Below are 24,286 nucleotides of genomic sequence, written 5' to 3'. Positions count from 1 at the left end.
CCTAGTTGTGTTGAGCCCATTACAGTCACTCTAATAACCAACTTTTATAAACTATTTTATGCATATTTTATACATAATTTGTCAACAGAGTCTTATCTGAATCAAAGTTGTGACATAAATATATACTGTAGTGCATGAGAAACAGAAATACTCAAAAAGCAAAATCACTACTTTGGCACAAGGTTATTGGTTTAAGAGGTTAACTAGCAATTCAGTTTGCCTGTTGCATTTGAAAGGATGCTTTTTATTTTTTGGGTTTTGTCTCTGCAAAACAGCTATGATTTTTAGATTCAGGGATGGAGGATTTTCTCCATTCCTTTAATTTAAACAATAGGTTGTATCTGTGATCACGTTATGGTTTCTTTCCTTTTACGTGAAGAGTATTCAACTTATTTTTTTTTAAGTAAAAAAAAAAATAATCTAAGCTAGGACTTTCTATATTAAATATTAGTGTAGTGTATGTTATTTATATTTCACCTATGCATATATTATTCCAGGCATTGGCCACAATGTCCTGGTCTGTAATAATTCATAGGTCTTTGTCTCCCTCCCAAAAATATGCCCTTTAGTGACACGTTTACACACATTGTTACTCCTTTTGAAGACACTGGAATCTGCCACCTGCATAAGGATGTGTGTGTTTGCACAATTAAAGCCCTAGTCTGCAAACATTTACATCATCAAATCTGTATGCTACCAAAAAATAATGTTATGTTTATAAAAACAGCAGTGCAAGCAAAAGTTAAGCAGGAGAATAAATTTTATAAGACTAGTAAAAACTGAAAATAGGTTGCTAGAAGGTCAGCTGAAGCATTAATATTTGGTAGTGAGAATCAGACCACCTTCCTTTGAGATTGTTACCTGTATTGCAGAAACTTTTACGGAGATTTAAGGGAATTTCATGCTTATTTTTAAGAAACCCATAACATCAGCTTCTAGTAAAATAGATCATTTGACCTCAGAATCTGTACATGGGTGTCTGAATTTCATTTTGTGGGTTTCAGTTGAGAATGCTGCTAAACACTGGTAAATTAAAGGTTAATCCTTCAATTGAAGTGCAGAAGTGTTTCCTCACTGCCTGCAGGTGGGTGATGAATATGCTAATTGGGCAAGCCTGACTTTCCAGTGATTTGCAGGTGAAAATGTAACTGGTGATAATTAAAGGCTAATTACCTTTAGCTAGCAAGTGGGAACCAGGTGCTCTAAAGCAAAAGAGGGATTTTATTCCGAGTTGGTAAGATCTTTGGGGGGAAGGGACTATGATTATATTTTTTCTCAGGTCTTGAATTGTTTTGGTTTTGGTAAAAGACAGATGTGAAGCAGTAAGTCATAACACTTAGTGTCCATAGGTTTGGAGGGGGTATTATACATTTAATTTTATTATTGTTTTCCTCTAGAGATGATGAAACAGAGTTAGGTAGTGATTCTGGAAGTGTTTTGGCTCTTTATATATTAGCCATATTATTATCACAGGCAAGGTGGCCTGTTCCCAATCCTATTTTAAAAACAGCTCTTTCTAAGATGCTTATTAACAAAATCTCTTTCAAAAGCTTTTCTCAATAACATCTTTCAAAGACACCCCTAAGAGTGAACCCTCAGACAGATTTAGAACTCCCTACTATTTTCCATCTTGCCTTTATGGTAGGATGTGTTAGCTTTTATAGTCAGCCCTCCCTTTGAAGGCTCCTGAGAAGTTTGGGCTTTTTCTTCCAGGCTCCTCTTTTACAAGGCAGTCTGGTCACTGTCACAAATGCTGTCATGAAAATACTTCTTTGTTAGATTACATCCTACTTACCTGGGAAGTAAGCAACTCTGCATCGGGATAGGGTAAATCTCAGTCTTTTGGTGACTGTTTTTGATGTGTTTACTTTTTGTATGGTTCATGCACCAAGTATTTCACAGTGGTTTTACAATTTTAAAAAAAATAAAATCAAATTTATGTGTAGACAGCCACAGGTAATTATTTAGTGGTTGAGTCTGTATATCATAATGAATTACTTTAAGTAGTAGGTGATGAATCTATAAACTAATTTCCTTAATAAACTATTTTTTTTCTTGCAAGGTACTGGGGTTGCAGTCACATGGACCGCCACAGGTGTCTGCAATGCACATTTAGGATTTACTATTACTCAGTAGACCTGTACTTAGGTTATTTGTAGTACCTACATGTCTAATGTTCCTTTTCTCGGGCAGGTTTATAGGTGCTGAAACCTTAAAATGCTAACCAGGTAAGTGCCTCTGCCTCAATTATTTTTAAGCTATTCACTTTCAAAATGTGGCTTTCTTTGTCTATGTTATCATTTTCACCTGGTCTGGTAGATATGTTCCGACCACACCAAACCTAATACTAAAGGTACAAAGAGGGGAAAGATCAATGGCACTAGTATTTCATTTGTGAGCAATAGTTCAGAGGTTAATATATTCCTGTGGGACAGAAAGTATGAGAAACACCCCAGGTTAGGAGAACAGCTTTGGACTGGAATGAGGACAGAAACACCTTGATCTCATTTTCCGTGTTAATATCTTAAAATACAACCTGTCAGCAGATTACCTTAGAAAACTGTTTCACTACTTTGCATTTAAAGAGAAATTATCCCCAAATGTGTCATTTCTCTTAACTCTTCAGGTTAAAATTGATTTTGAAAGGCTAGAGAGGGGAGTCTGTGTGTGTGTATATGTGTATGTATGTAAAATATATGCATTTTTTTATGTATCTGATCGAGTGGAACTGCAAACTGTCCAGTTACCAACTTGCAGATCTGGGGGACATCCTTCTATCCTTCAGAGGTAAAGTTGATGTCCAGCAAGTTTGTCTTCTTGCAAAAGTGGGGAGACCTTTAGGGGCATCTGGCCATCATGAGCTTTGGCAGCAAAAGGTTGTGCAGGCAGGCAGACCAGCTAGCCTTCTCGGTTTTGCATTTAAAATGTCAAGAGAATTGATATGTCCTTTTGAACTTTCCTTGATTCTACTGCATCGGCATCTTTTGCAGAAAAAATGTTCTACCAGTGCTTTATTATTATTATTATTATTATTAGATCTAATCGTAATTCTGATTTCCATTAGAAAGAGTTTGTATGTTCTTACAGCCGTACTTTGAGATTAAGGGAATTACAATGAGTCTTTCATTTTTATGGACCAAGTATGTAAATAGAATAGTTGAATCCAATACTGTATAATTACATTGATCACGAAGTCTGATGTGGTTTTGTTCTTATAAGTCCTGAAATATTTCACAGAAAAGAGGAATGGAAAAGTACTTTTAAAAAGCAGCAGCATAAATAGCAGCAGCAATTGTTTATATGTATTTCCTTATTAAAGCCTTGAAATGTTCAGATTCCTCATATGTCAGGTCAAATGGGCCTCATAGGCTGCAAGGAGGAAATCAAATTACCTTCTTCATATTGAAAATACCTTACTCTATAAACTGCAGTTGCTGTAATTAGTAGAGCAAATTATGAAGAAGGGCATTTGTGAAAAAATAGCACTATACTTCAGTAGCTTAGGAAATTCCATGCAAAATTTATCTTGTCCTCAAAATATTATTGTATTTTATTAGTTTGTTCCATCATTCTCATTTTAGACTCTTTATCTTTGGAAATACTCATATAAAAAAAAAGAATAGGTGTTTATTTCTCACCAGCATTCTTTTTAGTAAATAACGCGTCAAAGAGCAATTCAACCAAATTTTCTCAAAGCTGCTTTATATGAGAAGGCATGGTTTGTCAGTGAATTCCCCAAAGCAGGAGCTTTCCCACAACGCCTCAATTTCTCTGCAGTGCCTTTGCACCCATTGGACCGATAGACAAGGATGTCTACAAATTATTTTAGATTTTCTTCTCTTCTTTGTAGCCTTTAAAAAATGTGTGATTTTTCATCCTGTTGATTGTTTTGCTCCATAATGGGCTTACCGGGATTTCTGTTTCAGGGAGATACCTGCTTGGCTTAGATAATCTTTTGCATTTAATTATATTCCAGCTTGCTTTATTTTATAGTATCTCCTTCCCACCCCTGCTTTCCTTGGGGAATACTCATCTTTGATGTGAACGTGAAGAAAGGGTAATGAGGATTACTGGAAAAGTTTTAAATAATTTTAAGAAATATTTTTTTTTTCCAACTCAGTCTTTTTTTTCCTGCTGTAGTGCAGTTAATAAAATTCAAATATATTTGTGCAACATAGAATAGTGTTATAGAAATATAATTAATAACAATATAGAACCTAATAAATAAGTAGGTGTTTTCATTTTATCAGCTAAGATTCAGAAAGTCTTGTGGACAGAATGCATTCCTGTTCCTCTGATATGTGTGTATGTACTTCAATTTCACAGATAACGAAAAACTGGTTTCTCACAGTTCAGTAAGTTCCTTATGTCCTTGTTTTCCAACAGCGATAACTTAATTTTCTCAGTGAAGTGCTGGAAAATGCAACATTTCACAAAACAAATTATAACAGAGAAATAGAAAGCAATAGAGAGAGTATTTTCCTTTTCTTCTTTACAAAAAAAGTTATTATTATTATTACTGCTGTTTTAAAAAAAAAGACACTGAAATTTGAAGAGAATTTTCGGAGTTTTTTGTGGAGTTTGTTTTGGGGTTTTTTTATCCTCAGGGAAGGAAGGAAAGGGTGAAACAAGCTTTGGTAGTTTAGTAGGTGTCTTGTAGAGCTCAATAGAACTGGTTAAGAACAGCAAGATGGGGCTGGAGAAGGGAAGAACTGTTCTCTAAGATGGTTTTGTTATTCTTTAATAAATGGGAAAAATTTTGAAATAAGCGCTTTGAGCAGCTCAATGTGCACTGTTCTTACAGTCTCTGTCATGTCTGTGGATGCTACCATTAAAGCAGGCAAATGCTATGGGTTTATCAAAGAGAGATGGAAGAAGCATTTAGCTAATGTGGCTGGGCAAAGACGCAATTTTGAAAGCTGGCATGGGCTGTGCATTAACCATTTTCTGCCTAGAACTTTTATGAGTAAATTATGTAGGTGTATGCAGGAGAGATAAACCTTATTATTTAGGAAGGAGAACAAATGAAAATAAAATAGTGTAGCTTCAAAATACAGGGCCCCTTTCCATGGGCTGCAGGTCCTGCCAGGAGCCTGTTCCTTCACAGGGGCTCCACAGGCTGCAGCTGACTTCAGGGCACATCCCCCTGCCCTGGCCTGGGGTCCCAGGGGGTGCAGGGGGGATCTGCCCCCCACTGCCCCGCAGAGCTGAATGGCACAGCCTACCCCGCTGGGGGCTGCACCAGGGGTTGCCAGGGGGGATCTGCTCAGGGCCTGGAGCCACTCTGGCCTCCTCCAGCTGCGGCCTGGGGGTCTGCAGGTCTGTTCCGTTCATGTTTTTCTCGCTCCATTCTCTCACAGGTGCTGCACGGTGGTTTTTACCCTTTCTTAATTTTGTTATCATAGAGGCACCACCAGCACCACTGATGGCCTCAGCTTTGGGCAGTAGCAGGCCTGTGTCAGAGCCAGCTGGTGCCAGATTTATCCAGCACAGGCGCAGGTCCTGGTCTCTTCTCACAGTGACACACACCCCCCCCCAGCTACCAAAACCTTACAGAGTAAATCCAATACAGTAGCTCATCAGCATGATAAAGAAGGGTGGGGGGATCATCTTCAAAATGGTCATTTTTTCTATTTATGAGATGTTTCTAATGGGTGTTATTTTACTTGTGTCATGATCCATACTTACAAACGAGATAGTCCCTGTCAGGGACTAGTTTTTCCCAATATGGCAGTGTCACGCCAGTGACTTGCTGGTTTACTGCCATGCGACACTCATCACATGGATGACCAGCTATCCTGGGGAAAAACTGTCCAGTTTATGCAGTTTAAAGCAGATCAGGAAGGATTCATTAATGACGCAAAACTTAAAAACAATGCTTGGTGAAGTGTACCTTCACCAAAACAAAGTATCCCTGCAGTGAATGGAAAACTTTGTGTATCCAAGACACAGGACTGTTTGGGGAGAGGGGGCCTGCTTCAGATCAGCTCGCGATTCCTTAAATATTCATTAACAACAATTTTCCCAGAAATAATACAATTTTCATCAATAAAAGTAATTAAGAACACATAGAAGTAAAAAAAAATAATAATAAATAAAAGCAGTTAAAAGCTGTCTGTGTTGCTTTTAACCTTCAAAATTTTGACTGTAAGCCAAACTTTTCTGTATGCCCATGTGTTAGAAACAGGGGTGAGTATTTGGGTTTTAGCATGTGCTTTAATAATGTTGCTGTCTTTTGGGGTTTCAATAATGTAAAGATTTCCTACTTCTGTTCTATTCATCCGTGAGCACCTTTGTATATGCAGGAGGGCTTTTTCCTCCTTTCATGACAAGGCAGTAGTATAAATTAGAGACCCAAAACTGAGTGGAGCTCACTAGCTGTGCTATAAAACCACAAAGCCGTGCACAAGCTGATGAGTGAGTGGAGGAACACAATGTTCCTTGAACAAGGGAAGATTTAAGAATGTCAGCTTTCTGAGGTCTCAGGAGAGCCTTACATAAGCAGGATATTTAAATAGCTCCCTAACTCTCTCTGCAGCCTCTTTGCCCTCTGGTCACTATCCCAATGTGTCACCTTGTAGATGCAGCTCAGTTAGAGCCCCACTGAAGCCTGCTGCTCTTGGGCACGTTTTGTTCCACGTGGGATTACAAGGTCAAGTTGGCATGTTTGAACCTGTTGTGTATGTTCACGAAACACGGGGCTACCCAGTGAATGATGACACTGATCTCTTTTGTGTTTACCTCATCAGCTGCTTTAGATACTGTCACTCCTCACCGGGTCCATGGTCTTGTGTTACAAAGAGGTCAGCACCCATAGAGGTTGATGGTGTCTTTTACACTTCCCAGCAGTTATTCCTGTTCCCCTGCATTACAGGGTCTTCATCCCTTATGCATGTTGCCAAAGGAGATCAAGTAGCTCTGCTGTAAACTATTAATAATCAGTTTCAACTCTAAAAGGAAAAAGTGGTATTTAAAAAAAATAAATAAATCCGAAAAGCAACTAGGATTTTTTCAAAAAAAACCCCAAACAAACAACTGAAATATACCAAAAGAAAACCCACCACAAACAAGCAAAGTCCCCATCTCCCAATATGTTTACAGAATTCATTTAGACAATAGAAAAGGAGGGTGAGATGTGTTTCTATTGACATAGTTGCATGTTTCCAAAATTCTTCACATTTGAGGGTACTGTCTGCAGGAAAAGCGTGAAAATGTTTTCAGTTTCTTTGAGTTATAACAGCTAACCCTCAGAAAGTTGTGAGCATCAAAAAAGTGATGTTAACTTTTTTTATGCTCACAAAATATTTATGATTGGTTGATTCAAATGAAATAACCTTCTTCCTCTAAAACCTGAGAAACCACTGTGCCATTTATTTCAGTTGTTCTCAGTAACTTCTCCTTGGGAGAAAGGGAAAAATTCTAAATATTTGACTATAATTACTTTCTGATTCCGAGTCTACTTAATTTTTGTAGTTAAAGGCAATACATGTTCACAACTGCAAATACAACCAAACATATCCTTTTAATCCACTGACATTTTTTGTGAATATAAATACCATCACTTCCAGCTTTAAAGTGTTTAGAGCACTTCATTAATTTGCTATTGCTTACTAAATACTTGGTGTAGGTTCTGAAGTCATTAACAGAAAGAGTTTGGGTTTGGTTCGGGGGCTTTTTTCCTGCTCTGTTTTAAATAAGTGTAATCCATAGGTTCATTAAAAGTCACTACTAACATTAGCACGTGGCAACAGCATGGCTACAAAAGCATAACTAGGTTTATTTTTGGCTGCGGCTTTAATCTTTAGTGACTTCAGTACATTATACTCCAGTGCAAAGCGTGCAAGGGCCAAAACTGGTACATTGTGCAAGTGGAAATCACTCACATGTATTGCTCTTTCTGGGCTGACTGTGCCTCAGTGGCTTAATTCAGTGTTGGTAGATACTTGTGCTAACAAAGATACATAGAAACATACTCTTTTTAGTACATTAGTTTAGCAGAGTATGTTACCTATAAGTCATTAGTATGGTACTGTCCATTTCTTTAGGGAAACCATGTAAAACGTGAAGCAGAGAGATGATGCAGTTTAGCATGGACTAGTAGACTGTGCAATGAACTTTTTTCCATGGCTTTAGCATGACCATACATCCACTGAGTCCAATAATTAGAAGCCATATGAAAAGGGTATGAGAAACACAGTTTAATTTAGGCTAATTGCGTAGTCTTGGCCATCACCCCTCATTTCCTAAATGGCTGTTCTTCTCAAAATATTAACTTGGAATAACTAACTGCTGTAACCCAGTTTGCCTAAACCCTTTGCTAAGTGGTTTCTGTAGACTGGCTGAGGTTCCACACACTACAGGGCTACTCTTGTGCTCAGCTTTGCAGGATTGCATCTTTACGAACTTCTGATAGGGCTCACAAGATTCTTCTTTAACATGGTTCTTCATTTATTTAAAAAGTTGCATCAATTATGTTTTCATTGGGAAGACCATGTGGATTTAGAATTAAGATAAAGCTTTCTTTGATTAAAAACAAAACCAAAAACACACCAAAACAAAACAAAAAAAAAACCACAAAAATACCCCAAATACAACAAACAAACAAACAAAAAACCCTAAAATGTTTCAGCCTGATTCCTCATATCTGATGATCGCTACCAATAGGTAGGAATTCATGTTCAATTAATGTTTTCACTCTTTGAACATAATGTTATTTCTGAATGAGTATTTTATCAGAATCATTTCTGCTTGGTTGCTAGCAAAACAAGCTCTCAAGTTTAAATAACATTTTGAAACAAAAAAAATTAGCTGAACGTGACTATCCTCATTTGAAATATTAATAGTACCTTTAACGTATGAATTCTCTGGCAGTGCTTAAAAAGACACGCCAATATGTTCCTCTCTAGTTCCTTGATTAGTAGAGCTTATCTTTTTGCATGAAAAGTGTGGAAAAGTTAATTGTCAAGTAAGTGTGTGATGTAAGTCTTTGGGTTTTTTCCAGAGTGAACAGGGACTTGCACTAGTACCCTTGGAGAGGAGACAGTTATGTTAACAGTAGCCTAATGCTGACACTCTCCTAGATTATTTTCTGTGAAGAGTTGGGATTTCTGTGTGTATCTTTTTATTTATGAAGATTGGTTATCTTCAGATACAGAAAGTGTCTGGTGGTGGCCTTTTGAAGAGCTAGGGACCTCACAAAACAGACAAGTTATCTGAGGGGTTTCATTATTCCTATTCACATCACTTTCTCAGCTGATAGCATCTTTAACAAGCTGCTTTTCCTCAAAATGAAGATTGTGACTAACAAAGCGGGATGCAGAAGCCCAGGCTCTGCAGAGCAGCAGGTCTGACTGCTGCCTGGCTTTCTTCCTGCCGTGCCACACAAAACATCAGCTGTTCTCCTCAGCAGTCTGCAAAGGGCTCAGTAAGGAGCAACCTTCACAAAAGTCAGAGGTTTCCTGAAATGGGAATAAGTGTATTTGGCAATTAGCAATTATCAAGTGTCAGGCATCACTGACATCGTCTGTCAGTGATTACATCAGTGCTGGTTTTGGTATCGCTGCCCATTCTGCTGTTCGTGTTTACACCAGGTAATGGTTTTAACAATGACTTGAAAGATGTTTTTCTTTAGCAGCCCATAACAGCCAGGACAACTTCAGGTTTTCCAATCCTTGAATAGAACTTCAGTTGTGCTTGTTAAGTTAATATTATGTCCATAGAAATAATTCGTTTCCCCTATTAATTCTAATAAAGTTGTGAAGAAGCAGAGTTCTAAATGCAAATCTCAGTAAGGACACTTTTATTGTGTATAAGCAGAGCTAATTACAGAAGTCTTTAATGAGGCAATTATTATTAATAAAGCTGGAACATTTAATAAGGAAACCTGAACTTTGAATTGGTTATGCAGCCTAGACTTGTGGGTGTGTATGGGGCTACATGTGAATTTTTTCAGAATTAATTTAAAGGTAGGTAGGTTTTTGTTTGTGTGTGCCGTGTTGGTTTGGGGGGAAGCTGGGTGGTGATTGGGGTTTTGTTTGGTTGGTATTTTAGGTAAAAACTAACAACTGTTTTGTGGTTTATTTTTTAAATAGAAACAAACAACTTGTTGAAGAGAAGTTCTAATGCCGGAGCTTTAGCAGCTCTCTGTTGCTTTTTATTACTGTTGTGTTAGTCCGTAACTCCAGTGTAACTGTCAAGCCTCCAGACCTGACAGGCAGCAGAGGCTCCTGCCTCAGCCATATGCTGAGAAAGGCAGGGAACCTAATTCCATGAAGCCTGCCTGGATAAGGACCCTGGGGATAAAATGCTGAGATGCAAAGTAGTTGTTCACCTGCAGAGGGTAGCCAGATCAGGTAATCAGAGCTAGGGTTGCTCTTCTGGTTTCTCAGCTTGAATCGGCAAGAAGACGTGCGGCTTGCTTTCTGGTTGGTCTGAAGTGAATGTGGGATAGGTGGATATGAACTAATCATAATCCAAATAAATAATGGTACCAATCACAGTATTGTATGCTGCTATTTAGGAAATATATTTTGCATACTGTATTCCTCTATTGTCTCTCAAAAAAAAAACCAACACCAAAACCCCAAGAAAAAGGCTTTGAAGTACAGTAACTCCTGAATCTTTTTCTAAATACAGTACTTTTTATCAGGTCACTTCCTTATTTCTAATTCTTTTGGTTCTCTCTTACTCGAGACAGCTCTCATGCTGCTGATTCATCTGTGTTATTTCTGACTGACCTCACAAAGTGCTTTTTCTTTAGCTCACCAATTTTTGTCAGTTCCACTAAGAATATCTGAATAGTTTATATATGAATTAACTCTAGCTCTTTGTGTCTAGGGACATTCATTACAGTTTTCAGTGCCCATGAACAGTCATAAAAGCATTTAACATTAATGCAAATTTAAATTTACTTGACTAGGTAATAAATCACTCTGTTTCATTCCCCCCCCTTTTATCTTTTAGATATAGCAGACCTACATTTTATTTCCTATTACCACTCTTGCCTGATGCAGCTTTAGCAAACCTCTTTGCATTTGTTTTCATATTAATAACCTCTTATCTGCTGATCAAAATACTTGATCTGAGACAGGTCTTTATTATTATTGTCATTGATATGTAGAAGGTCCCTTTAAAGATTTTTCTGGTCTCATTTTTTTACATCTTCACAACAGATGGATTGGCTTCTATGGGTTCGCTAACATCTTGTATTTAGGAACACTCCCTTGAAAACAGACCTGCCAGCTCTTGCGGGACATGCCACATTGCCTGGGAACTATTTTGTTTACCACCCTGAAACACAATGAGGAAGCCGTGTTTCATTTTCCTCCTTTCCTTCTCCCATGGTAGCTGAAGGTGCAAAGTTTTTCTAGGATCAAGAATGAACCTTTCCCTGAAGGCAGTCTGTTAGGAAATCTCAGCCCAATGCTGCGCCGAGGATGACAGTGAGGTCCCATATGTGTCAGACACTGCAACTGGGAAAACACTTTGCAAATTGTTGTGCTGACCTCCAAGTAATGTCCATCATTCAGCACCACAGCTTTTCTGTCAGAGAGGCTTCCAGAAGGGTTTATAAGCTGGTCTGGTATAACTGGTAGTGAGAAGGAATAGCCCAGCTGAATTCAAGGTCCTGCTTTTCACTTTACACACGCGGTTAGCTCTTTGCAGCAGGAACTCTTTCTAAATGTTTCTCCAGCAGTGGCCATGCTTTAACCTGATTTATTTTTGATGGACACTATTTATTTCAGTAAATGTGTTAATCAAATGACATTGAGCATCTAGTGAACCATGCCTGGATAGTCCTTGTTTACAGAAGAAATACTGTTTACCTCATCCTCTTCTAGACCAGAGGTAGCTGCAGAAGATGGTGGACATCCCTGACAAGCTCCTTAGAGCTTGAACTCGTGCTGCTGGTCACTTGAGTCAAACAAATAACGTTCCTAGCAGCTTCCACACAGAAGTGTTTCATTACCTTGTCAGGCATGAAAATTGTGTTGCCGCTATGTACAGATGTTTTTAGAAGAAGTGACAGCTTTTTGATTTATGTGTTTAAGATTCTAGCTGAAGCTGGTGATGATATGTGACACCAAAAAGGAGAAAAGTCTTTTCACTGTGGGAGCTTAAGAAGGAAAATTACTCTTTGTACCTTCTCACAATTCAAATTAAGCTTTCTGTTCAGCAATATAAGAGACATTTTAAGACTGCATGGAAAGAAAGTTCTTTTTCAAAACCGTCCAAATATGGCTCACCCTATTGAAGAGAAATGTTCCAGTTGTGCTTAGAGGTTAGTCTTAGCTTCTTTGAACATGTACATCCTTGCGCTGAAAAGACTGATTAGTAGTGAGTGGTTCTGGGATCAAAATTCTTCCCAGAAAAGCTCCTCCTTCAAGGAAGTGGGGGAAGAGAAACAAACCTCTTATTTATGTTAGCTATTGTAATGTCTTTTGTGACATTTCCAGGGCTGACTAGAAGGACAAAGAGAAATAATAATGAAAGATAAAGAGGAAAATATTTCTGTAAAATATTAAGTGTTTTAAAAGTATTAATTAGGATACACACACGTTATTTTAAATTATGAATCTGTTTCATCAGGTCTTCTGACTTTCTAGATTCTCTTCTTCCTGTGCTGCTTGCTCTGTAACTAAAACACTTCATAGATGTTCTCACCTATAGATTTGTTTCTTAGGATAGTTGAAATATACCAGAGAGATTTCAGTCTTTTATGCATTTTTGTTTAGTTTCAAATGTGTGCAATCTATTACAGGAAGGATGTTAGAAATGCATTTTCCTAGTAGCAGGAAAAGGCCAAATCAAAATAACGTTGCTTTGGGCTTTTTCTCTGGCATAGTTACAGGTATTTAAGTGTGAGGTATCAAATACTGAAACATCTTTCTGAAGTTTCTTTGTGAAAGTTTTTTAATTACAGAACATGTTGTTTCATCATCAGTTTTAGGAAAATAATAGGTGTTCCTTTCTATCAATATTTCTTAGTGAAATAAAACCTGACTAACCTGAGCTGGCAAACCCCACCAAAGCCCTGAAATCTACTCAGTAAGTAAAGTCATGGCTGTTCTTTACTTTAAAATGCACAATTTCTTTATACTAAAAAGACTGAAAACTGCAAGAGCCTGCCTGGCTTCTGAAGTGAACGGCGTTTTTTTTTCTTCTTTAATGAAAGATGCATGCAAGTAAACAGCAGCTGTTGAAATTTGCAGATATTTAAGACATCAAAGTTTTCTTCCAGTAACATATATGGGAGATTTAAATAGATATCTTATTTTAAAATCAGCAGGAGATATCTGAGAAACATATTTCTTTCTTGGCAATAAGAAATTTGCCTAGTACAATTCAGTCAATATAATATTGTATGCCAGCAATCTGAGAAGAGTAAGATTGATATCTGAGAGTATTTCAGCAGCAGTATCTGCTCCATACCTAAATCTAAACAGTTTTATTTGTTTCTTCAGAATAAATATAATTTCTTTAAATGAACTGTATTAGTTATGAAAAATATATATATGTATCCTGACCAGACCATTCAGATATTAACATTGTGAGTAGACGTCTCTTTCTCCCTAAGACAATATTAGCTTCCAATTCCCCGATTCATTTCATAGCTTATGCCCAGACTGGCAATTTAAAAATAAAGAAATAAATTCAATAAAGAGATCCAGTCTTGTTTGAAACCATTCAAGTGGGAGAGTATCCAGCCTGTCCCCTGGTATTTTTTTCCCCGTAAGGTTAATTACCTATGCTGTTTAAAGTTTGCTGTAAATCAGAGTACAGCTTATCGGAAGAACACAGATCTCAGCTGCCTGTATTTTCTTTGTTGTCCCTTAATGTATTTTTTTCCTAAGCTGTATTTAAAGAGTGGGCCAGAAGGGCAGAAACAAACACACATTTATTTCTGTCTTAGAACCTACTATTTGATCTTTTATTTTCTTTTAGTGTTGTATAGAGCCAGTTAAAACTCTTGCCATTTAGAAGTGTGTCCCATTGATCTTTTGGAACAGTGCTAGTTTGGACCTTCCGTTCTCAGCCAGCGTTCGGCACCACGCTGATCACTTCTGTGCTGTGTAATGGATTTGTCACAGCGGTATTTATAATCTGTTCTTGAAAATAGACAACTTCACCTCACCACCCCTCCCCAAAAAGGGGAGTTAAAGAGGAGGGGAAGAGTAGACTGAAAAAGACACTGGCAAACTCTGTGGGAAGAAAAGTAAGAAATAAAATGGGAAGAAAATTTGTTAAATCTGGGGCTCATGTAACAATAACAGCTTGACCAAATAGCAATATAGGGCAAGATAAAAAGCATCTGGAAATTCATGCCATTATTGAAAATTAAAAGCAATGTAAGCAATAAGCTGCTTTTTCCTTAAAAATACTGGTTTACAGTGATTCTGGTTTATTGAGTATGTAGATAAATGTATGTTGATAAATTAATGCTGCATTTTTTAAAAGTCGCATCACAAGCACAGGGGAATTTCTGTTTAAATGCCTAGTTTCTAGTTTTCATGTAAGAATATATATAACCCATTTCCTTTACACTGTGACTCTTAGAAGCACATGGATAATTACAATTGTAAATAAGCATTATATAATTAAAATATAAATCAGCATTAAAAAATTTAGAATTAGTTTTCCTTTGAATGCTTTCATTTTTGCTTTATTATACATGATGGATTAATTTCCATTCTCTCCTTTTAAATACCTTTGAGCAAAAGCAATGATTTCACTGCTTAAAATCTTAACTTCCTGCGCAATTTACTTCTTGTTATTATTTAATTACTTGTACAGTGTGAACTATCATATCTTATCCTTAAACTTTATTTCCAGAGGAAAAAAACTATAAAACCTTTTCAAATTCTTCACTCTGTTCGGTTTTGGGGTGGGTTTATTTTCTTGATGCATTAAAAAAGATTGATAGTAAATAGAGATTAAAGCACACAAATAGATTCTGAAGTCCTCTTGCTAATGAAATATTTCAAGTCAAAAAACACTGTAAAAGCTCAGTCAGGTTAACAGTAAAATAGCAAAAACTGGATTTAATCTTGAAAGGCTCCATGCTAACAGTACCAGGACCCTTTCTGTATGATTTTGCTCTCACAAAACCATTACATGACAAACTAGCCCTGCCGAGTGCCACGGGGGAGTGTATTTATCTCAGAAGTAACAGATTTGGGATGGTGCATCCAGAAGAGCAAAGGAAAAACTGAGGTCTTGGGGTGACTAATCTTATTTGAGCTGTAGCCAGGCAAAAGAATTGGACAATGCTGACCAGTATACTCCTACAACATACATGCATGTTCCTCTGTGCCTATACACATCTTGCTTGTGGTGCTGCCACTTCTATTATGATGATCTGTGCAAACGTCCAGATAAAGGACTCGAGCCTTACTTATCAGGGCTACCAGTCGGATGTTTACATGCCAGTGAGCAATCCACAATCAGCTTTCTGAGGTTCCTCAGCCCTAAAATACTAGTCGTGTATAGAGTCCCAGAAAGGTATGTTCTTCTTTTGCTTGTCTTAAGTGAGTGTCTTCGGGGTTTAAGAGAGTAATTTTCAATAGAGTTTTATGATCTTCCTTGCATCCTCATGCTGGATGTATTTCGGTCCTCTGGAAAGAGACGTTTCCAGAGACAACCTTCTCTACCAAAGGGACAGATCTTTTTAGTTACTGCCACTATATGGATTTTCAGAACAGGAAGAAATCCAATATAATAAATATTGATATCTTATTGAGATGCCTTCGAGGCTTCTCATTCAGATAGCTCGGTGTAACTCTGCTACTATCTTACCTAGGGTGAGCTTTCAAAGGCACTGTGTTCAAAGGTACGCTGCCCTTTTCAACTATTAATCACTACAGTACTTGGTAAGCTGTTTTCTGTACTATGGAAGAAATTTTACTTCCTAAATACTCCATCTCCCAAACAATCCAAAGCAATGAATACTGCATGCTGCTGATGAGCATCGTAACATAGAAGTTGTGTTTCCTCAATGTGATCCAGGCAAGGGTGAAGGTGTGAAAAAAATTAATATATTCTTATTTCTGATAGTTTTATGATTTTGCATAAATGATCATTATAAATACAAGTGTGTATACTTTACTGATTGCAATCAAGCCTGTTTAAAATGTTAGCCTTCGTAACTCTATTCCAATCCTGTTTAGTGAAACAGTAACTGATTGCGAAGTTACAGTATTGATAGTCATATGTTGTATTTACAGAATTATTTTTTTTTATTGCATACAGGGTGGACACAAGCAGATCATGTATTTTAATATACCAGAAATAAGTTTATTCATTTAGAAGAGATAACAGTAAAGAAAGTATCTATTCCGAATAAACGTACTGTAAATTACCTGGCACTTCAGTACTTTCATTAGTCACCAGCACCCTTAAATTATCGTCTCCTTGTGAATTAACGCAGCCAGGCCATGGGCTGCAGGGTGTGCCACAGCCTTTCACTGGGACCTGATGGCAGTAGTGAGAACAGCTGTGTGAGGTGTGACCAAGCAGATGATCTCCTCAGCTTGGTGGCACAACTCTGAGAGGAAGTAAACGGATTAAGGGGCATCAGGGAGGCTGAGAAAGAAATAGGCTGGTGGAACCGTGCTCTACCCTCCCTGAGACAGAAACATGCACCAGAAATAAAACAAGATCAAGAGGAGCCTGTATCCTCCCCCCACCAGGCAGAAGGCAGTAACTTGAAGGGAATGAATGGAGAAAAGTCCACGCTCGGAGCAGTAGGCAAGCCCCCTCCTTGCCTACCTCACCTTCCCAGATGCCTCTGTATGACAGGTATGAAGCTCTGGATGTGGAAGCTCAGCCAACTGATGATGTGGATGATGCTCCATCTACACCAGAGGTGTTGCCAAGGTCAGAGAGGCCTATCTCCTACATAACTACCACCTCCACGAGGAGGAAAAAAGGAGTTGTAGGTGACTCCCTTCTGAGGGGAACAGAAGGTCCAACATGCCAGGCAGACCCTCCTCTTAGGGAAGTCTGCTTCCTCCCTGGGGCCTGGGTTAAGGACATCACTAGGAAACTCCCCAGCCTGCTGTGACCCTCAAACTTACCCACTACTGCTCTTCCATGTGGGTGGCAATGAAACTGCAACACATAGTCCAAGGTCAATCAAAAGAGACTTCAGGGCCTTGAGATGGCTTGTAAGGGAGCCTGGGGCAAATGTAACATTTTCCTCTATCTTTCCAGTTGCAGGCAGCAATATTATATATTTTAATTTATATTTATTATATTTAAATAGAAATTAATATATGGCTCCATGGCTAGTGTAACAACCAGAATTTTGCGGGTTTTGATAATGACACGGATTTTGATATTGGTATGGTTTATGTAGCACCAAATCTTCTGGCTCAGATGGGACTCATCTCTTGAAGGGGGAAGAGGGTCTTTGTTCATGAGCTAGCAGGGTTGATTGACAGAGCTTTTAACTAGACTTGAAGGTGGAAGGAGATAACGTCAGGCTGACCTGTGACAAGCTGTGGGATGAGTGGTTTTAGTGGCAGCTACACTTTGTTTTGTAGCAGGGGTTCACACCAGATAGAAGAAGCATTTCCCCCATGAGGAAAGCCAAGCGGGGCAGCAGGCTGGCCAGAGAACTTCTTTGTTCTCTGGAGAATGCGTAGTTTCCATCTTTGGGATTTTTCAAGACTGACCAGATAAAGCCCTGAGCAGCGTAGAGTGGTCTCTGAACTGATCCTACTGTGAGCCGCCAGTTAGACTAGAGACCTCCTGGGGTCATTACCCACCTGAATTATCCCACGGTCCACTGAAAAGTCTGTTCAACTCTGTCATGAACAGTTTTTGAGGTTTGTTGATCAAATACAAAGAGAGCAATGAAAAATTATGAAACTTAAAGGATTGGAACACTTTGATAGATAGATGGATTAAATCTATAATTTTATGTGCTTTATTTATTAATAGGGAATTTAAATGGTAATTTGATCAGAGTATGTCTGTACTTAATACAAGGGAGGGGAAACTTTGCTAATGTATTCTTCAATCCAGCAGGCAAAAATATAAGATTGGAGGCTGGTAGCAGGTGATAGGTATATTGAAATCAAGTATTAAATGTTCCTAAAAGCAGAATAAAATCAAAATATGGTCATTTAACTGGAAAGCTCAGTGGTTTTGTTGATTTGCCATCACTGCTAATTTTAAAATCGGGTTCAGATACTATTTCTAAATGAGGCAGCGTGATTCAAATGGAACTAAATCAGAAAGTCATATGACCTGTGTTATGCAGGAAGATGAACTAGATGAGTACACTGAGTACCTCCAGTCCTCTAATTTATGGAAATGAAAGATAATTTGGTCCAACCTGACAGTGATGCCAAACAACGCAGCAGTTTCTCTGGCTTGGAATAATTTTGAAAAATCAGATCACTTCCTTCTTTTAAGAAACAAGGTTATTTAAGCAAGCAGGGGTGTCCAGCTATACCAGGTCTTAATGCTAAAATGCGTAGCATGTTGCATTGCATCCATGAAAGTGGCACCAGCACACACAAACCAAGAATCTGGCTATGAATATGTAGAAAAAAGGAGGGGAAAGAAACAGATTTGTCTAGTTCAAGAGAGAGTGGGAGTTAAACAAAATCAAATAACTGTGAAGGGCATTCAATTCTTTTCCTTCCTCAATCTAGGCTACATTTTTTTCTATCCTTGGAGCCATTAATGATCACAATCAATAGCAAGCTGATGGTTTCAGAACTTTAATGTGTTCTCAAGGAAAAATAATTACTACTTAATTTATCTGGAAATACCAGAGCATATTGAATTTTTCAGTAAGCTGTAGACATTGTTTTGTCAGAGCATTTTGCTTGGAAACACAGTAATATGGTGTATGTCAACTCCAAGAAGTATTTTGACCAGTAATCTGAATCATTAAAATTAAACTTCACTATAAATCCTAAATGACTCAGTTTAACAATCCAGAAGCACTACAACAAGCTGATTCAAAATGTCTATAATACTTTTATAATTGTGTAACTCCATCATCTGACAGTCTCAGGATGTGCTTAAGTTGTGCAAAGCTGTGTATGTTCAGGTCTTGGTCAACAAACTATAGTAGCCTGCAAATAGGATATATGTGTGAGCCCAGTGCTAAGTTTGATCTGATAAGGAAAACTGCAACCTTTAATTGGTCAGGTATAGATCTGTGCTACAATGGCTGTGCTGCTTCTGGATTAGACAGCCAAGTGGTGCTGCGAGGAAAATTGGTGCCAGCTTGGTCTCATACAGCCCTGCATATGTACATATTTGCATGACCTCCTCCATGGAAAAAAAGAAGAAAAAAAATTTAAAAGAAGTTTACAAACTCATATTTGGAGGTTTTTTTGCAACCTGAAGAAACAAACAGTTCTGAGAATTTAAAAGACATTCAAATGCTTTCTTCAAAATACAGGTAAGAGTTAAAAATGCTAAACAAGCAGGTGAGACACATGAGTTTCAGAGGCTGCTTTCTTTTGCATATTTGTGTCTTTCTGTGTCCATTTTATAGATACCACTTTCATGTCTTAAAGTATCACCTACAGCTCATAAAAAGAATTAGTCTTACAGACTTGAAAGAATGAAAGTAGGTGTGGACGAGAGGGAAACAAGTGCAGGGTGCTGCCTGTGTTACCTCACTGCATTAAAACCCATGCCATATACCTTTTACTGTGCGGTTTCAGTATAACTCTTCTCCTTTGCCATAGCTTTAAAGGCTGTGAAACCATCAGATAGAAGCTTTGAGTAATTGTGTAAATGTTAAACAAGCAGGGTAGGGGTCACTGGGTTAATTATTTATCCTATATCTCTCAGGAGAAGGAAAACAACGTAAACAACATTTATTCATCTAAATGAGGCTGCTACTTGTACATAAACTGATACAGCCTCTGCCATTGATAGGGCTGAGTGGGGTATAGTATCACATGAAAATGAAAAGTTGTAACAGTGAAAAGCAATTGCATGAATCTCATTATCATGAATATAGCACTACAGCAGCGCTTAACAACACTCATATTTTCTGATGGGAAGATGAACATTTTATCTCATCTGTTTTAAAGTCTGTCTTTTTTTTTTTTTTTTTTTTTCTTCTTTACCCCACCAAAAATAGAAAAGTGAGTTTACACTCCCTGCTCCCAAAGTTAAAAAGATAGAAGATACTCTACTTGGACCAGGCATACTACTATGGCTGCCTTTCAACCCATGTACTATGGCTTTCCTTCTTCACATGAAATCAGGGTAAAACTCTCATCTAGGCATACCTATTGTAACTTGCATTATAACAGTAATGAAAGAATTCAGATTTTTTGTTTGTTTGTTTGAGTATTTTGAAAAGTAATCATCTACATCAATTATGCTGAAATTTGGAGCTCCCATGGGACAGCTGGGTAGATTTGTGTTCCAGTGTTTTGGTGAGCAAAGTAACAAAATCTCCTCCCCCAGATTTCTTTTAATTACTGATTTATTTTCCCGTGAAAGAAAGGAAGTATGCCTGTGTAGCCGCACCTTGAAAGCAGAACAGACCTTGCACTGAGACCTGTGTGGCTGGGAACCAGAAGCAGCCTGTGGCCTCGTGTACAGAGCCTTACCCAATTCCCACCTGATACCTACCACCTTCAGGGGGAATCGACACTGAAAACAGCTTTCTAAAAAAGGATAAGTAGTCTCAGCAGGTGTGAGCCTAGCCTAAAATCATATGGGCAGACAGGGTAGCCAAGGAGCTTTGTAGCCTGCTGGTTTTCACGTGGTGCTGATGACTCAAAGGGATGTGCAACAGCTGTTGAGCCTCATCCTTCTGTATCCCCCCACCAGCCTGCATCAAATACCGCATCCAAACACTGTCAGGAATCCCGAAAGGCAAAAGGGATAACAAGCATCTGCCTGAGGCCCGGGTTTTCAGTATTGGAAAACATAAACTAAGCACATGGTAAAACTCAGAAGGCACTCTGTTTTAACTGGAAAAGCAAAAGTCTCTTTACCTGTGAAGATCTGGAAGGAGTGAAGGAAGATTAAGAAGGGAGTAGCTGGGGAAAAGTAATTTGGATTGCTAGGAAGGATGGGGAGGGCTGAGTAGCAGGTCAGAGAGGAGCAGGGAAGAAGCTGTACAAAGCAGTGGAAGAAATTAGAGGCAGGTGTCATCTGAGTCCCATCTTTTCCCATTTTTGCTTTGAAATATGCGTAGTCTGTTCCTATGGTGTGTTGATGCCTCCTTTACTGATGCTGCAGATATGGGAGGGCAGCGGCACTTTCCAAAAGGAGACTATCTCTGGAGCTACTGGTGAGGCTCATTGTGGGGACAAGGAGGATTGGGAGGCAAGAGGGAAAGCAGAACACTTTCCTTTGAGTCCTGTAGGAGAATATGAAAGGACATTTTAGCCCCTTTTTTGGTCCTAATCATTATCTTACTTGGCTGTATCTTCTGAGATTTTTTTCTACAACTGGTATTCAACCCTAGCTTGCTAGTTTTAGTTTACAGCTTCTGGATTTCTTGGATCAAAACCGGCACCCACAGAAAATCTTGCCTATCTATAGTAACTGCATCAGAGCAGATTTCACTTCTTCAAAGATGGATGTCTCTGTTCCTTTCTTTCAAAATAAACTCTTGCGTTTGAGAGCTTTAAGTGTAGCAGAAGGTTTATTCAAAGAACCTATGTGTAATGCAGAGCTAGGGGAGAAAATTGGCTTAAAACTACTCTTTGTATGACTGATTGTTAATGACCTCAGCTGATATAAAATAATCAATAAATATACATACTAATTTTAAAGTTTAATGTACTTTTGTGCTCACACTCAATTTCCAACATGCAGTGCATTAAAGGAGAGAAGTCGAAAGCTGTACTTAGTATGACCTATTGTTGGTGACAACAATGAAATGAAAATCTTCAGTAGGTGTATTATGTACTTTGGAGGTTAATAATTACGTAGTACTCATTCTGTAAATTAGTTGATAGAGATTTTTCTCTTTTTTTGGAGGGGTAAGGTGGCTAGTTTATAGGGTCCTTTCTCTACACCCACTCTGAACACATTTAGGCACATAATACCCGGTATTTTCAATACCGTCAGGCAGGTGGGCATATAAAATGGAGTACCGTAGCCTGAGCAGTTTATACCCACAAGTAAATTTGGGTCCCAAAATTGCATTTGTGAGCTTATAAGCTATTTTCCTTTAAAAATAAGGTTGATTTTTCATGAAATACTTTTGCATGCTTGGGGGCACAATTACATAACTTGTTGTTTTGATATGGAAACTCCAAGAAAAACAAACCAAATCCTTTCTATTGACAAAGTATGTGAAGTTATGCTCGAATTAAGCCCTACTGAGACCTAATCTATCCAGGCTGCTTTTGGTATAGTGCAAAGAATCACAGCATACTCACAGATAAGTAGGATCCCACTGTGATTTTCTAGAAAAATAGATGAGTCCTTACCTTTGAAATTTATATTACTGGAATGTACAGAAGCAGGGGTTGATTCTGGCTGAGAATATGGCAGATGCTATTCATAATTGCAGTCTGTCCCTTTTATCAAGGCAGCTTCATTGTCTACAAAACAAGAAAGCTTAAGTAATGCTCTTAATTTCTTTGAGATCTTATCCTCTAATGAAATGTACTTATCCACAAACATTTTCTAATTGCTAATATTTTTTTTTCTTATCTAATTCTTTTGTAACTGCTGTAATGATTTGTTGTTAATACTGTGTCAGATCCCAAGAAAATTAGTTTTCTGGAATTCTGTATTTGATAAATCCACAACTTGGTATCCCCAAGGAAAGTAGGAGAAGACAGAAATAACTAAATCCTTGACAAGTTAAGGGTCACATTTGTATTAGATAGGAAAAAAATAAGCATCAGTGGATGAATCTCTTATTTTTCCAGTCCTATTTTTCAGTAGTAGGAAAAATTAGTCTTTAGAAAAAATCAGCTTTAGAAAAATATCTGAGAGTTTTGATGAAATGCCTTACTACTTTCTTTTTTCTTTTTTTCTTTTTTTTTTTTCTCTTTTTCATTTTTTTTCTAAATTGCATAGATATATAAAAGCAAATAGGAGGAAACTGACCTTTTCAGAGTTCTTGTCACACTGTGAAACAATTTGGTATCCGCCAGTTTTATTGCTAATTTTCTTATAAGACTTACCTAATTTTCTCAAAGCAATTTTTGTATGTGAGGAAAAGAGGGGGAAAGGGCTTTGCCTCTGCAATACATACCACTCATTTCATTTGTAACACAGATTTCTCAGTTGACAGCTTTTTTGGCATGCTTACAAATATTTACCATGCATTACAGATAAGAAATCATAGCACCATCTATTAATATTTTTTCTGCGTATTTGTCTTATATTTTTCCTGGTTTCAGATTTGTTCTTTGGTCTGAAATATCCTATGTTAGAGATAATCCAAATATGCTACATTTCAGAACTCCATCAGAAATGCAAATTTAACAATAAGGAGAAAAAAACAACTTTGAGAATCTTTTAGTAAAAAATATTTCTTGTTCTGTGATGTAATCCATCCTTTACACTGATTAAAACAGAATTCACAATAAATTTGGAATTGCACTTATGTGAGTGATGCAAAGCTGATTTGTAACAGAAAAAAAGCATACACTGACACAATAAAATCAACTTAGAATTTTCTATCTTTTAAGTGCTTCAAACCTTAATGTTCTCTATTATAGATTATATATTTCTTTTACACGTAATGCATCTTGAATTCTGGCTCTTTTTTCTCTTTTGTAATTCCTTGGGTTTATGTAATTCATCTAGATGCAACTCTCTGATCTGGTTTTACCTTGACTTACACATGTACAATCTCATTAAAGTTGCACGGGTTTAAGTTAGGGTAGATCCGACCTGTTGCCCTACAGTATTTTCTGAGCTGGTTTTTGATTGAATGGAGCTGTAATTGCTGCATTTCCTTGGACTAGTTAGCCAGGAGTGATCTTCTAAGTCTTCTTTCAATAGTGATGCATTTAATCTGGGGTAGCTGGCTGAACCCCTCTGCTTACCCATTTGTAAAATGGTGATGAGTCTTCACTGACTTCTCTCATGGAAGCTTAAATAGTTATGGTTTATATGGTTTAAACTATGGTTTAGTGCTTTGAAAGTTGAAAAGAGTTTGTGAGTATTAGTGGAAGGGCTGTACTTCAGCCTGTACATGGACCGTATGGAGAACTATTATGTCACTACATACATATATAGACATCTGCCTGTATGTGCATGTGTGTCATCTATACATTAAGAAAAATATCTTTTTCTGTGATGGCATGTAGTATGTTCTGTCAAT

The sequence above is a fragment of the Falco naumanni genome, chromosome 1 (assembly GCF_017639655.2).
Source record: "Falco naumanni isolate bFalNau1 chromosome 1, bFalNau1.pat, whole genome shotgun sequence".
In the NCBI taxonomy this organism is placed as follows: Eukaryota; Metazoa; Chordata; class Aves; order Falconiformes; family Falconidae; genus Falco; species Falco naumanni.
Note: the sequence above shows the minus strand (reverse complement) of the source record.